A 14,128-nucleotide genomic window follows, 5' to 3' on the forward strand; every position below is an offset into this window, starting at 1 on the left:
AAAAAAAAAAAAAAAAAAAAAAAAAAAAAAAAAAAAAAAAAAAAAAAAAAAAAATATTTACAACCTTCCTACTTTCTCTCCTTCCTTCCTTTCTCCCTCCTTTCTTCCTTTCTTTTTTCTTCCTTCCTTCCTGCCTTCATTCATTTCCGTATCTCATTTTAGCTAGGTTTCATGTATGTGTCATGAGATGATGACCGAAACTTACTTTTCCCCTCACAACGTTCTGGCACCCATTGTTTCATCCTTTCTCCACCAGTGCTTTGAAACTTATTAATGATAAAATTCAATTTTATATCCTCATGTCAGTTTTAGAATTTTATATTCAGTTCTACTAATTGACATTCCTTTTCTACTACCAGCATTATCTTAATTTGGGGAAAATTATTGTATACTTTAATATCTGATACTATGGAAACATTCTCATTGCTATTATTTTATAAAATTTCACTGTATTACCATTGTCTATTCATCTTTCCAAATAAAATTATAAATACACTTAGAAATAAAACTAGGGGTAAAACTCATTTTCTTGAAAAAGATTTGTTTATTTATCTTCATTTTATCTGAAAGAGTTCTTCCATCCAGTGTTTCTTTTTTCCAATGCCTGCAATAACTGGGGCTAGGCTAAGCTGAAGCCAGGAGACTGTTCCGGTCTTCAGTCCAGGTCTTCCACACATGTGGCAGGGGTGCAAGTACTTGAGCCATCACCTGCTCCCAGGGTGCACATTAGCAGGAAATTGGATGGGAAGCAGAGAACTGGGATTCAAGCCACGCCCTCTGATAGCGGACGCAGGCCTTTCCAGTAGCATCTCAAAGGCTACACCAAATGCCCACCCCTAGCAATGAAAATTGTAATTTACTTTACAGATGATTAGTATCCAAATAATTTGAAAATTATTTGTGTATCAGTATCGTATATCTGTCCACTTATAAAAGTATTACTAAATATGTTTTAGGAAAGTATTAAAATTTTCTCCTGTTTATTTTTAGGAAATGTATGTTTTTATTTCTAATGAAGGTGAGATTTTCATTGTGTTTTCAACTTAGTTGTTAGTATGTTGGAAACAACTGCTGTACATTTGAAGGGATGGTCTTCATGTCACCTTTCCTTCAGTCTGAACGGGACTTGATGGAAAGACTCAAGAAATCCATAAATTAGTTAAAATAGTAACTTTGTGCTGCCTACTTGGTGTTCAGATGTAATCAGATTATTATTCAAGTCAAGTCTTTCTTTAGCTTTGAGCAAGGATTAAATAAGAGAGGTGTCTATGCCATTTGTATTGATACTCTAATTCGATTTTAACCCCATGTCCAACATAGAGAAGCAGTTGTTTAAAATACACAGGAAGACGTATCCATTGATTTCTACACTCGTGTTCATTCAACTATTAAATTAATAGGGATGAGTTGTCAGCATGTCAGGATTCCTACTGCATGGTCTATGCTTTCATATTGAAGAAGGCTTGTGACCCAGAATAGATGAGAAAGTAGGTTAACCATGGCAGATCTCCCTTTCTTCTTTGAGATTTAATAGTATCAGATAATGCACAAAGATTTGACTAGTAAGGAGTTTCTAAAAATAACTCTTAAAATCTTCAATTTTCAGGGAAGTATATATATACCAGAAAGAACTGACTGCCAAAACATGATTACAGTATAAACTGTTTTATAAATTTTTATTAACAGTAATTATACAAATTTATGGGCTAGAGTGTGATATTTCAATATATGGATATAGTGTGTACTGATCAAAACAGGACAGTCAACATTTCTTCTTCTTTGACATTACTTTATGATTAGGTGCTTAGAACTTCCCTATTTGTTCACACAGTATATACTTTTTTTTAAAAAAAATTTAATTTATTTATTTGACAGGTAGAGTTACAGACCGTGAGAGACAGAGACAGAGAGAAAAGTCTTCCTTCCATTGGTTCACCCCCCAAATGGCTGCTACGGTTGGCACTCCGCTGATCTGAAGCCAGGAGCCAGGTGCTTCCTCCTGGTCTCCTATGAGGGTGCAGGGGCCCAAGTGCTTGGGCTATCCTCCACTGCCTTCATGGGCCACAGCAGAGAGCTGGACTGGAAGAGGAGCAACCGGGACTAGAACCCGGTGCCCATATGGGATGCCAGTGCTGCAGGCAGAGGATTAACCTAGTGAGCCATGGCGCCAGCCCCCATATAGTATATACTTGGTCATATAAATTATAGTATCCTCACTAAGCTGTGTAACACTGGAAATTCATTCCTTCAATTTAACTCTTTTTTTATTTATTTGTATGACAGAGTTAGACAGTGAGAAGGAGAGATAGAGAGAAAGGTCTTCCTTCCGTTTGTTCACCCCCCAAATGGCCGCTGCGGTTGGCACTGCGCCGATCCAAAGCCAGGAGCCAGGTGCTTCTTCCTGGTCTCCCAAGCAGATGCAGGGGCCCAATTACATTGCCCTCCCACGCCACAGCAGAGAGCTGGACTGAAAGAGGAGCAACCAGGACTAGAACCCAGTGCCCATATGGGATGCCGGTGCCGCAGGCAGAGGATTAACCAGTGAGCCACGGTGCCAGCCCCTCAATTTAACTCTTTAGTAAGTTTTAAAACATCAAACTTCAAATGTGTGTAGCATTCATTTTATATATAATTTTCTCATGCTTTGCCTTTTTTGCTAATTTTTTACTTATTAAAGTAAAATTTAAAATAGATTATTAAAGCTATAGTAGTTATATAAATATTAACATTGACAAAGATTTAAAACGAAGCTTGGCAAAACACTGTATTTGCAGCAAAACTAATATACACAGACATTTCTTTTTGTTTATATTTTTATTTTTAATTTAAAGTTGCACATTTAAGGTTGAACATGTACTATTTGTCTTTCTGTGTCTAGCTTATCTTACTAAACACAATGTCTTCTAGTTGCAACCATTTGAGGCAATTGAGACTTTCATTCTTTTTTATAGCTGAATAATTTTCCATCGTGTGTGTGTGTGTGTCCATCCAATGATGGATACCTTGATTGATTTCTTATTTAGGCTATTATGAACAATTCTGCTATAAAAATGGTAGTGCACATTTCTCTTTGATACAATGTGTTCCTCAGCAACTCAAAAACTTCAGCAAAACAACCAATACAGTTAAGACGCATGATGCTATGAGAGACATAGATAATTAAAATTGCTACTACAGGACCATGTATATAACTCACAACCGTATAACATAGTTATCCACTTATTTCTTTTTTTTTTGTAGCAAGAACAGCTCAAGTTTACTCACTTAGCAATAATTCCAAATATAACACAATTTTGTTAGCTATAGTCCTAAATCGTACATTAGATCTCTAGACTCGCTCAATCTGTTTATCTGCTCCTGTGTGACCTCTAACCTACATTGCCCCCTCTCCCCATCCCAAGGACTTGAACCAGCAGTGAAGGGATTCTCCCTTACAGACTCCAAAAGGCACAGCCTCTTTACCGTACCTGGATTTTAGTCCAGCAAGTCCCACTGATACCAGATTTTGATCTTTTGATTTGAGAAATAATGAATTTGTTGTATAAAGCCCTTAGTTTGTTGTGATTTTTCTGGAAGCATAGAAAGCAACTTTACTAGAAAACTTAACTGAAGGAAACATTCAAATCAGATTGATCCTGTATACGTTCACTCTATTTTCATATATGTATGTAATTTTTTGTCATTGCCTACGCATTTTTATATTTTCATGTAAAATGTGTTTTCCATCAAAATCTACTTATATTTTGGGAGAAGTGCTAACTTTTAAATATAAAATACATAAACCGCATGCAGTTTGAGGTAGGTATTAGTAACTCCATTTTATATAGGAAGAATATAAGGTCTTTTTAGATTAAATACTTTCCCCTACTTCAAAAATTAGTACCCAGAACTCAGCCCCTTTAGGCATCTATTTTGCTTCCAAATTTAGAAGAAACTAAATTCAGAGCTGGGAATGTCATTGGGAGAGTAATGGTTCTATCTATATGAATCAGTTTTTAACTGATAGTTTAACAGATTTTTAAGAATTCTTGCATTTCCAGGGAGAATTTGAGGTGAAATCTGTGTTTTAGAAAGAGAAAAGGCCACTATGTTGAATCAGATGTGGTCCAGACACTCACAGCTGCAGTGTGGCCCTGCTTGAAGTTTGTTCTCATTTAAATGTTAACTTCAGCACTCTCCAGTCTGAGATTATTGGAAATGACAACGTTTTCTATTATATGTAATTATGGCAAATGATTATTGCAGATTGTGCCCATTTACTTTGAATTGCAACTTTATTATTAATAATAAACATATAACCTATTTTGACAAAACTTTTATCTGTTATTGTCAGAGCTACTCATTCTGTTCCAATTTTGATTGCCTTCTGGCCCTATTTTGTTTTCCATTGCTTAAGAATGACAAACAATGGTGCAGGAAAACCCTTCTAAATTCACTGTTTAAAGAAAATTGGTTCGTTCCTTTTAATAATTATGTTGTCCTGGATACATAAAATGAAAAAAAATATTGAGTTTTGCCTTTACTTTACATGTCAATAATTCATTTTTTGTTTTAAAAATAACTACCATCTAATAAAATCACAGATAGACAATTTTTATGTCACAGTTACTTGTTTATAACATGGACCTGTGACAGTGGACATTTGTCCTTTTCTTTAAGAAGAAAAATAATTGATCACTTTTAGAGCAGATGATAAAAGTACTAAAGGGGAATACTGACAAACATTCTGCAGAAAGGCTGATAGCTATTGGTAAAACAGGAACAAACCACTTCATTACCAGTAGAGAAGGTGAATGAACCTTGAGAAGCTACAAGTAGCCAAACAAATCATTGTGACCTAGGAAGCTAAAGAATGAAATAAGAATCTTGTAAAATACAACATAGCAGAAATACTGCCAGTATTCCAAGCCAATTGTCAGGGTCTTGGGAGCTTACAGATAGGTTATTGTGTAATGTATACGCAAAGCCTGAGAAAGCATCTGGTGAAAGACACCTTTTTCATCTACTCCTGGGACATAAATTTTGCATTTTGGGTTGGAAGCATTTTCTGAAACTTGGAAATCCAGGGATTACTAATACATCTCTGCCTCTTCCACTTCACTATTCACATGAAGCTATAGAGCACAGACTGTTTAACCAAAATGATGCAAGAGGATGAGGATGATATGTCAGGAAGAAGGAGCTGAGGACATTGTGTGTGATATGTCAGGAAGAAGGAGCTGAGGACATTGTATGAAGTAGATTCCACACCTAGAGATAGATGAAAATCTCAAAAAAAAAGAAAAAAACTGTTATAAATATTCTAGTCCTTACAATTTACTCCGGACCTGCTGGGTCTGAATAGTTTGCAGTGTGTCCTTGTAATAGTTATACAATTCCCCAAGTGATTCTTGTTTTCAGATCATTTTTTGTTTACTTTTAGTCCACCTCAATAAATGAGAACCTGTTCTCTTTCAGATTCCAAAATAAGGAAAGGATACCAATAACTCCATTCAGGAAGCATTTTTACATTTTAAAAAATGTAAGTTTATTTGAGAGGTAGAGACAGAGACAGATCTTCCATCTGCTGGTTTACTTCCTACTCGCCCACTACAGCCAGGGTTGGACCATGCGAATCCAGCCTGGAACTCTTGCCTGGGTGGTAGGAACCCAAGTACTTCAGCTATCACCTACAGACTCCCAGAGTAAGCATTAGCAGAAAGGTGGTTTTGGAAGTGGAGATGGACCCAAATTCAGGCATTCTGATAAGGAATGTGAGCGTGCATCTTCACCACCGGGCCAAATGCCCATCACAGTAAGCAATATTAACATTGGTATGGATACAATGGTGGATAGATAGATAGGTAGTTAGATAGATAGATAGATAATGTATACACTATGAGTATATATGTGTATATATATGTATATACTATGAGTATATATACATACACATAGATATATATTTAAAATATTTTTGTGTGTTTTTCATAAAGAATGTGAAATGACTTGTCTTTTCTCATATTTTTATCTATAGGAAATGATTTACTACAATGGGTTTTTTCACGTCATTCAAAGACATAATTTAGGTCTACATTTTTCCAGTCCAAGGAGAAAAAAATCCTTCTATTCTATTAGGTTTTTTTTCTGATACATAATTTTTACTCACTTTAGAATGTTACTCATAGAACAGTAGCTCATATTGATTCTCCAGTTGAGTAATTAAAGTTTTCCCGTACAGTTTTATGGTTAGATGTTTCAATTAAGGCTTATTTTACATCTGTTAATAAAATTCATAACAGGGCTATTTAGAAATTAAACTAACAATATCTAAACTATTACTGTGTATTTTATAGGAAGAAAAATAATATTGACTCCAAGAAAAGTAAAAACTACTTAGGGTTTTTTGAAAGTCATTGGAATACACCATATTGAAATACTTTAAACTTTTTTATTCTATGTAAATTCTTTTTTAAAAAAAGATTTATTTATTTATTTGAAAGGCAGAGTTACAGAGAGGCAGAGACAGAGGTAGAAAGAGAGAAAGGTTTTGCATCTGCTGGTTCTCTCCCCAGATGGCTGCAATGGCCAGAGCTGAGCTGATCTGAAGGCAGGAGCCAGAAGTTTCTTCCGGGTCTCCCACGCAGGTGCAATGGCCCAAGGACTTGGGCCATCTTCTACTCTTTCCCAGGCCATAGCAGAGAGCTGAGTTGGCAGTATAGCAGCTGGGACTGGAACTGGCGCCCATAAGGGATGCCAGCACTGCAGGTGGTGGCTTTACCTGCTATGCCACAGAGCAGGCCCCTCCTGTGTAAATTCTGAAGTTCCCTGACTTTAAAGTACTGCCAACATATGATTTAGGAAGATGCATATTGGATTCTCTACTTAGATATGTAAAAAGAAGTTTGCATTTTTTTGTTTTTATTTGTTTTCATTTTATTTGAGATAGAGAGGGAGAAACAAATCTTCCATCTACTGATTCAGTTCCCAAAGGCCTGCAACAGCTGGGAGTGTGCAGGCTGAAACTAAAAGCCAGATACTCTGTCCTCATCTCCCACACAGGTGGCAAAGACCCAGCTCCTTGAGACATCATCAGCTGCCTCACTGAGCGCACATTAGCAGGGAGCTGGAATCCAAAGCGTAGTCGCAACTTCATCCCAAGTGATGTCTTAGCCACTGTGCCAAACTCACACCCCAGAGTTGTATGCAGTATTTGGAGTGTGGAGTTCAGTTATAAGTAATTAATTCAAACCCTAAATTAGCTTACATTAAGTACATTTGGAATTAAGACTTAATAATGTGTAATATGTTAAGATTAAATGATATGAATTATGGGGCAACATATTAAAGTTATGCTAGATTTTGGTCTTAGAAGCTTTTAGGACATGTTGTGAGAACCGCCATTCTTCCATGACAGGCCTTATTTTAAGCCAGAAAAGACAGGCCTAAGGGTATGGGAGTGAAACTATTCCTGGAACTTAGATTCTTCTGCCTTCCTGTGTGATGCCTAGCCCCTAAGTTGCTCAAATGCACCAATAAAATGCGTAAATTTAGGTAATTGCCGTATAAGGAATAAGGAACTCGCCTACATGTGTAATGACCTATGTACTTGTTTACTCGAGTGCATAAAAATGCTGGGAGGGAGCGGAACTGGGCTTCTCGCCCCAGCACTGAGCTTTATTGTATGTGCCGATGGGAGCCCCAGCTAACTGGAAATAAATCCTCTTGCGGTTGCATCCAGCCTGCCTTTTGTGAGTTGTTTTGGGGAGGGTCTCATACTGGACACAACAGGAGAACATTGTTTTAGTTTATGTAATTCTAATTTTCGTTGTCTTTTTTTTTTTAAAGATTTATTTATTTATTTGCAAGTCAGAGTTACTCAGAAAGAGGAGAGGCAGACACACACACACACACACACACACACAGAAGTCTTCCATCTGCTGGTTCACTCCTCAGATGGCCACAACTGCTGGAGCTGTGCTGATCCAAAGCCAGGAGCCAGAAGCTTCTTCCAGGTCTCCCATGGGTGCAGGGGCCCAAGGACTTGGGCCATCTTCTACTGTTTAACCAGGCCATAGCAAGGAGCTGGATAGGAAGAGGAGCAGCCGGGACTAAAACCGGCACCCATATGGGTTGCAGGAACTTCAGGCCAGGGCTTTAATCCACTGTGCCACAGTACCAGCCCCTCTGTTGTCTTTAAGAGACTTTCATACCCTTTTAAAGTTGTGTTTCTTTGATAGACATAAAAATTGTATCCTGTCTGATAGAGGTCCAGTAGTCTTCCTTCCATGCTGTGGAAAACACAATTTTTGCCCTAATTTGAATATACATTTCAATATTCCTGATGCATAATTATTTCTGGTTTCTGATTCTGTTTTGAACTGGTTCTAAGATCTGCCTGGTTCCCTCATGAGTTAAATACAATCTTTAACATGTGTTCTCTTTCTTATGTGAGAGTTCTAATTTTGATTTATTCTGAAAATTGTCTCTTGCATACTGTCTACTATGAATTTTGTATATTTTCAGTTTTACTGACACTAATTAGATAACTCAGTGTCAAATATCTGAAAGCTTTTTTAGCCTAACTTTTAGAGGCCAAGCCATCATAAATGCTATATTGCATATTTTATTTCAGTTTCATAGAAGAACAAAAATAAATTTGAACTAAAAATGACAGAAAGGGCATTCACAATCAGGTATTAATTCAAGCAAATTAGCTACTTGAAGATGTCATTCAAACATAGAGTTCACTGGGTATATTGTTTATTTCATGTCTGTATTTTGCTCTCCCACTTCCCACAATATCTCATCCAAAAGGTTATCCCTTTCCCGAGGCCCTGAACTCTAGACTCAGCCAAAAATTCATTCCCTCTTCACAAAGACAACCAGTGCTTGTTCATAACAACTGTAACAGCCTCAAATATAGATATTGTTCTTCAGTTTTGATAAATAATTAGGTATTTGTAAATATTAACTTATATTACACCTCAGCCATGATAGGCAAAAGGTAGTGCTCCTACATATATCATTTTCTAGAGCAGCCTTAACAGAATATTACAGACTGCATGGCTTAAATAGCAGACATTTATGTTCTAATATTTCTGGAGAATGAGAGTTCAAGATTCAGGTGTCAGCAGGTTCAATTTATTTCTCCTTCCTTCCCCCCTCCCTCTCTCCCTCCATCCCTCCCTTCCCCCCTCCCTCTCTCCCTCCCTTTCTCCCTCCCTTCCTCCCTTCTTCCCCCTGTTTATTTGTTTATTTCTTGTGTATGTTTGCTTACTGTGTTTATTTATTTGGGCGGCAGACATACAGAGAAAGAGGTCTTCTATCCACTGATTCACTCCCCAAATGGCTGCAAGGGCTGAAGCTAGGCTGATCTGAACCCTGGAGCCAGGAGTTTCCTCTAGGTCTCCCACAGGTGTGCAGGGGCCCAAGCACTTTGGCCATCATCCACTGCTTTCCCAGGCCATTAGCAGGGAGTTGGACTGGAAGTGGAGCAGCAGTGACTCAAACTCGTGCCCATATGGGGTGCTGGCACCGCAAGCAGAGGCTTTAACCTACTATTCCACAGCACCAGTCCCTCAATTTCTTTCGAAGTCTTTCTCCTGTGCTTACCTTTGGCTGTTTTCATGGTGTGCTCTCAGTGGTCTTTTCTCGGTGGGCACGTATACACTGCTGGCTCTAGTAGCCTAAACTCCTCTTCTTATGACAGCATTCAGATTGGATTTGGTCCACCTTAATGCCCTCGTGTTAACATAATCACATTTTAAAGGTCTTATCTCCAAAATACCCAAAATACGGCACAAGGGTTAGTGCTATCACCTATCAATGTCAACATGATGACAATCCCATTCATAATAGTCCCCTGCCCTATCCCTCAGTTGAAAGAAAGCAATTGTTTTGCTTCTAATTACAACTCTTAAACCACTCATTGAGTTTCATCAGTAAAACGAATCATTTTTGTTTAAAAAAATATTACTTTTTTATAAAAAATTGGAAAAACAGTACTCACTTCTCTTCTCATTCAGGTCCCCTGATGTTGACATCTTCATAGTCATAGAAGAATTATCAGGATAAAGAAAGTAGCATTGACATAATACTGTTAATTAATCTATGTATTTTATTGAGAGTTTGTGAGTTTTCCTACTAATTCTCTTTTCTTTTCCAAGATGCAAACCAGGATATCATATTGCATTTTTCTTGTTATGTCTCCATCATCTCCTCCATTCCATATCAGTCTTTGCTTGACTTTCATGTCCTTGACAATTTTTCTATATTATGGATGAATTTAATTTGTGAAGTTTCCCTCAGTTTGAGTTTATTATCTTCTCTTTCTTCCCCTGAGGTTATGCATTATGGAAAGAATACCACAGAAGTGTTGCTTGCTTCTCATTTATGCCAACAGAGAGTACATGGCATCAGTACATAACATTGCTGAAAATGATAACTGCTTTCTTTGTGTATTAGTTTCCTACGGCTAGTATGAGGCATAAAGCTCCAGAAGTTTATTCTCTCATATTTATGGAGACCAGCTGTCTAAAATGAAGATTTCAACAGGTTTGGTTCTTCGTAAAGATTCAGGGGGAATCCATTTCATATCTTTCTTCTAGCTTCTGGTAATGGCTACCAATTCTTGGTGATCCTTGGCCTGTAGATGCATCATTCCAATTTTTGCCTGTCTGTGTACTTCCTGCGTGTCTGTATCTCAAATGTCTCTCCAGTACTTAAATTTATGATTTACCCTAAAAGGTTTTCCAAATGTCCCAGGTCATATATACTATTTCCGTTTTCTCTTCTTTGCCCCCTCTAGAGTATATCATTTGACTCTTTTCAAAAATAAAATAAAATTTGTCAAAAACTATCATTCTCTGCAAGATGTACTAAGATGTGTTTTCACAAACCAAATGCTGTTAAGATTTAAAAAAAAAAATTTTTAAAACCAATCTGCTCTTTTTTTCCTGATGTTTATCTACTTTTAGAAATAATGCATATTCAAAATTACAAAAGTCAACAAACATCTCAAGATTTTTTATATAAAGCTTTTATTTAATAAATATAAATTTGGTAAGTACAAATTTTGGTTTATAGTGGTTCTTCCCCAATACCCGCCCTCCCACCGGTAACTATCTCACCTTCTATTCCATCTCCCATCCCATTCTTCATTAAGATTCATTTTTAATTATCTTCATATACAGAAGGTCAATTCTATACTAAGCAGATTTCAACAGTTTGCACCCACACAGACACACAAAGTATAAAGTACTGTTTGAAGACTAGTTTTACCATTAATTTTTCATAGTACAACACATTAAGGACAGAGGTCTTCCAATGGGAGCAAGTGCACCGTGACTCCTGTTGTTGATTTAACAATTGACACTCTTGTTTATACATATCAAGGTTGATCAGTTAAATTGTTTAATCAATCAATTTCTGGAGCACTATCCAGATCTTCTATAAAAGCTCATGACTCTGTAGTTCAGTTTGGGGAGAAAAGGCTTTTAGAGCCAGACCACTGTGACTTGAAATTTCATTCTGTTAGTTGCCATATAACCCGAATTGAACTATATTCAAATTATGGCAACTTTTAGACTCTATTTCATGACACCAATTAGTAGGGAGACAAGAAAATTGAAAACAAAAAGTAGTTTTTATACCTTTGTAGATTGAACATTGTAATCTGCCAAGAGTTTTGGGGGAAGCTCTGTGAAATCCTTTAGCCAAGTTCACAGCCACAGCGACCCTTGCTGCCTGTCCCTTCTTGGTGGCATGGAAATACCTTTGGGTAGTGAGGAACCACTGTGTATCCACTGCTTCTGCACTGTGATTCCATGCCCAAGGGTCTTTGGAGTTGGATGGTTCCAGTGTTGAATTGGACGTTGTCCTTTACCAGCTCTGTGACCCAGAATAAATTCTATAAACTGGAATTGCTGAAGAGTTTGTGGACTCAAGAATCAAAGTTGCTCATTCCCATCTTTTTTCTCCATCTAACACACACGTGAATTCAAGTAAAGTAGAATAGCGTTTATATCCAATAATCATGAATATTCCCAGAGAGGAGCCTCATTTAGTAGGTAAAAAGCATGTGATTGATAATTTTGATACAATGGAGCTGATTTCCTGGATCTCTAGATTTATTATTCATAGATGAGGCATCAATATTTTTGGCAAAAAAGGAAAAGAGAAAGACAAAGAATGAAGGAAAAAGAGCTCATATTTCTGGGCCCCAAAATGTGACATATTTCATATGAAATATTTTTTATCTCTTGTGACAATAGCATTTTATAGGAATAAGTGATGTATTTGGTTTCATAAAGTCAATCCATGTTATTCTGCTTATTAGAATTATATCACCTCCCACAAATACTTTATATATTTAAAGCATATCATGTGAATGACATATAACATAATAATTGCATATGTGAAAATAAAGACACAAGAAGAAGCAAAGATACACACAAAACTGTGTATTGGGATTAGTTTAAATATATAAATGCAATTGAGGGTAGAAAGAAGATTTAGTTGTCTGCACATTTCTATATTTTCTGAGTTTTGCTTTACTGCTAGCATATACTGATTGTATAAGTCTCTCCAAAAGCAGAAAAATTAGGGATGGGCATCTGGCACAATAGTTAAGCTGCTATTTGGGACATCCATTGAAAAATCAGAGTGCCTGGGTTTGAGTCCTGGCTGCACTTCCAGTTCTAGCTTTCTGCTAACGCGCACCCTGGGAGTCAGCAGGTGATGGCTCAAGTACTTGGGTCCCTGCCGCCCAAGTAGGAGGCCTATTTTGACTTCATGCCTCCTGGTTTCTGCCTGGCTGTTGCAGACACTTGATGAGTGAAGCACTGTAGTAGCAAACAGGATCTCTCTCTCTTCTCTCTCACTACTCTCTTTCTCTCCTTTACTCTCATAAATAAAATAAATGAAAATTTTGAATTAGAAAAATTGAATTTTCAAAAGTTAACTAATCTAAAAAACACCTCATTTTTTCCCTCATTGTACAAGCAATGCTACAATAAAAGCCAATCATTTGTGTCTTCTAAGACTGCTCATAATGAACATTTTTGAAGGACTCAAAGCGTTGGACATTGGACATGTCTGTTCATATATAGGATTTTAACATAGTTATAAAATAACAGAGTCAGATTTATTGTTAATCATTTCAAATAATTCCTTAAAGCATTAGCCTTTAATTACTGACTAAAAGGAAACAGTGTTGGAAACAAAGAACATATTAGCCAGAAATTATTGCAATGCTGTTGGCACTAAACAGTTAAAGATAATATATATTTCTTAAAAGTCAGGGTACTAATATTTAGCATATTTTTTCCTGTTTTGCCTCATTTTGAGCTGCAAATTCTAAAAGTTGTTCCTGAACTATTCTTGTCCATCTGGAATCATCCTTGGATACTATGTCATTGCTGAGCCTCACCCTGGATGATTTAATTGACTTATAAATCATTAGAACCACTGATCTGGCTGGTGGTGAATTAGAGGTATACATGATCAGAAAAAGGTGATTGGATGATCTGTTCCTCCCGAGATGGTGCTGTGTGGGACAGAAAGCATGAGACTTTTAGTTGCTGCATAGCGTGCTTGCTCTGGAAGGAGCTTCATTAAACAAAAAAAATATTCACTACCTTTTGGCTAAGTTTTAATCCATGATTAAGTATCTTGTTATAAGACTTTCACTCTATTTGTTCATAAAAGCACGTATTTGAAGAAGTATATCATATGTAGAGTGGAAATTACTCTCTTATTTCATCAAGAAATGCACTAACATGACATTTGGGACTTTTATTGAATATTCATTTTCTATATCTCTTAGCTATACTATGTCAAACCATATAACACAGATATTTTTATCATCAATATTAATCATCATTTTTCCTACTCTATAATAGCAATACTGGAATAATGTGACTCTGGAGGTACATTTACAATGACTATTAACCAAGATCCGTACAGTCTTTAAAATAGTATAATTCAAAAATAAGGAGTTCTAGAATCTTTGTATTGAATTAGTCTATCCAGTTTGAGAGTTATAGTTTATCAGCCATATCCTAATATTTAACTGTGATCAAGTATCATGTACACTAACATGAAAAATATTGTATGAATGTTTTGCTGATTATTGAGTACTAAGTATAGA

Source organism: Oryctolagus cuniculus, chromosome 16 (assembly GCF_051225735.1).
Source record: "Oryctolagus cuniculus isolate XC-2025 breed Fujian yellow rabbit chromosome 16, ASM5122573v1, whole genome shotgun sequence".
Taxonomy (NCBI): Eukaryota; Metazoa; Chordata; class Mammalia; order Lagomorpha; family Leporidae; genus Oryctolagus; species Oryctolagus cuniculus.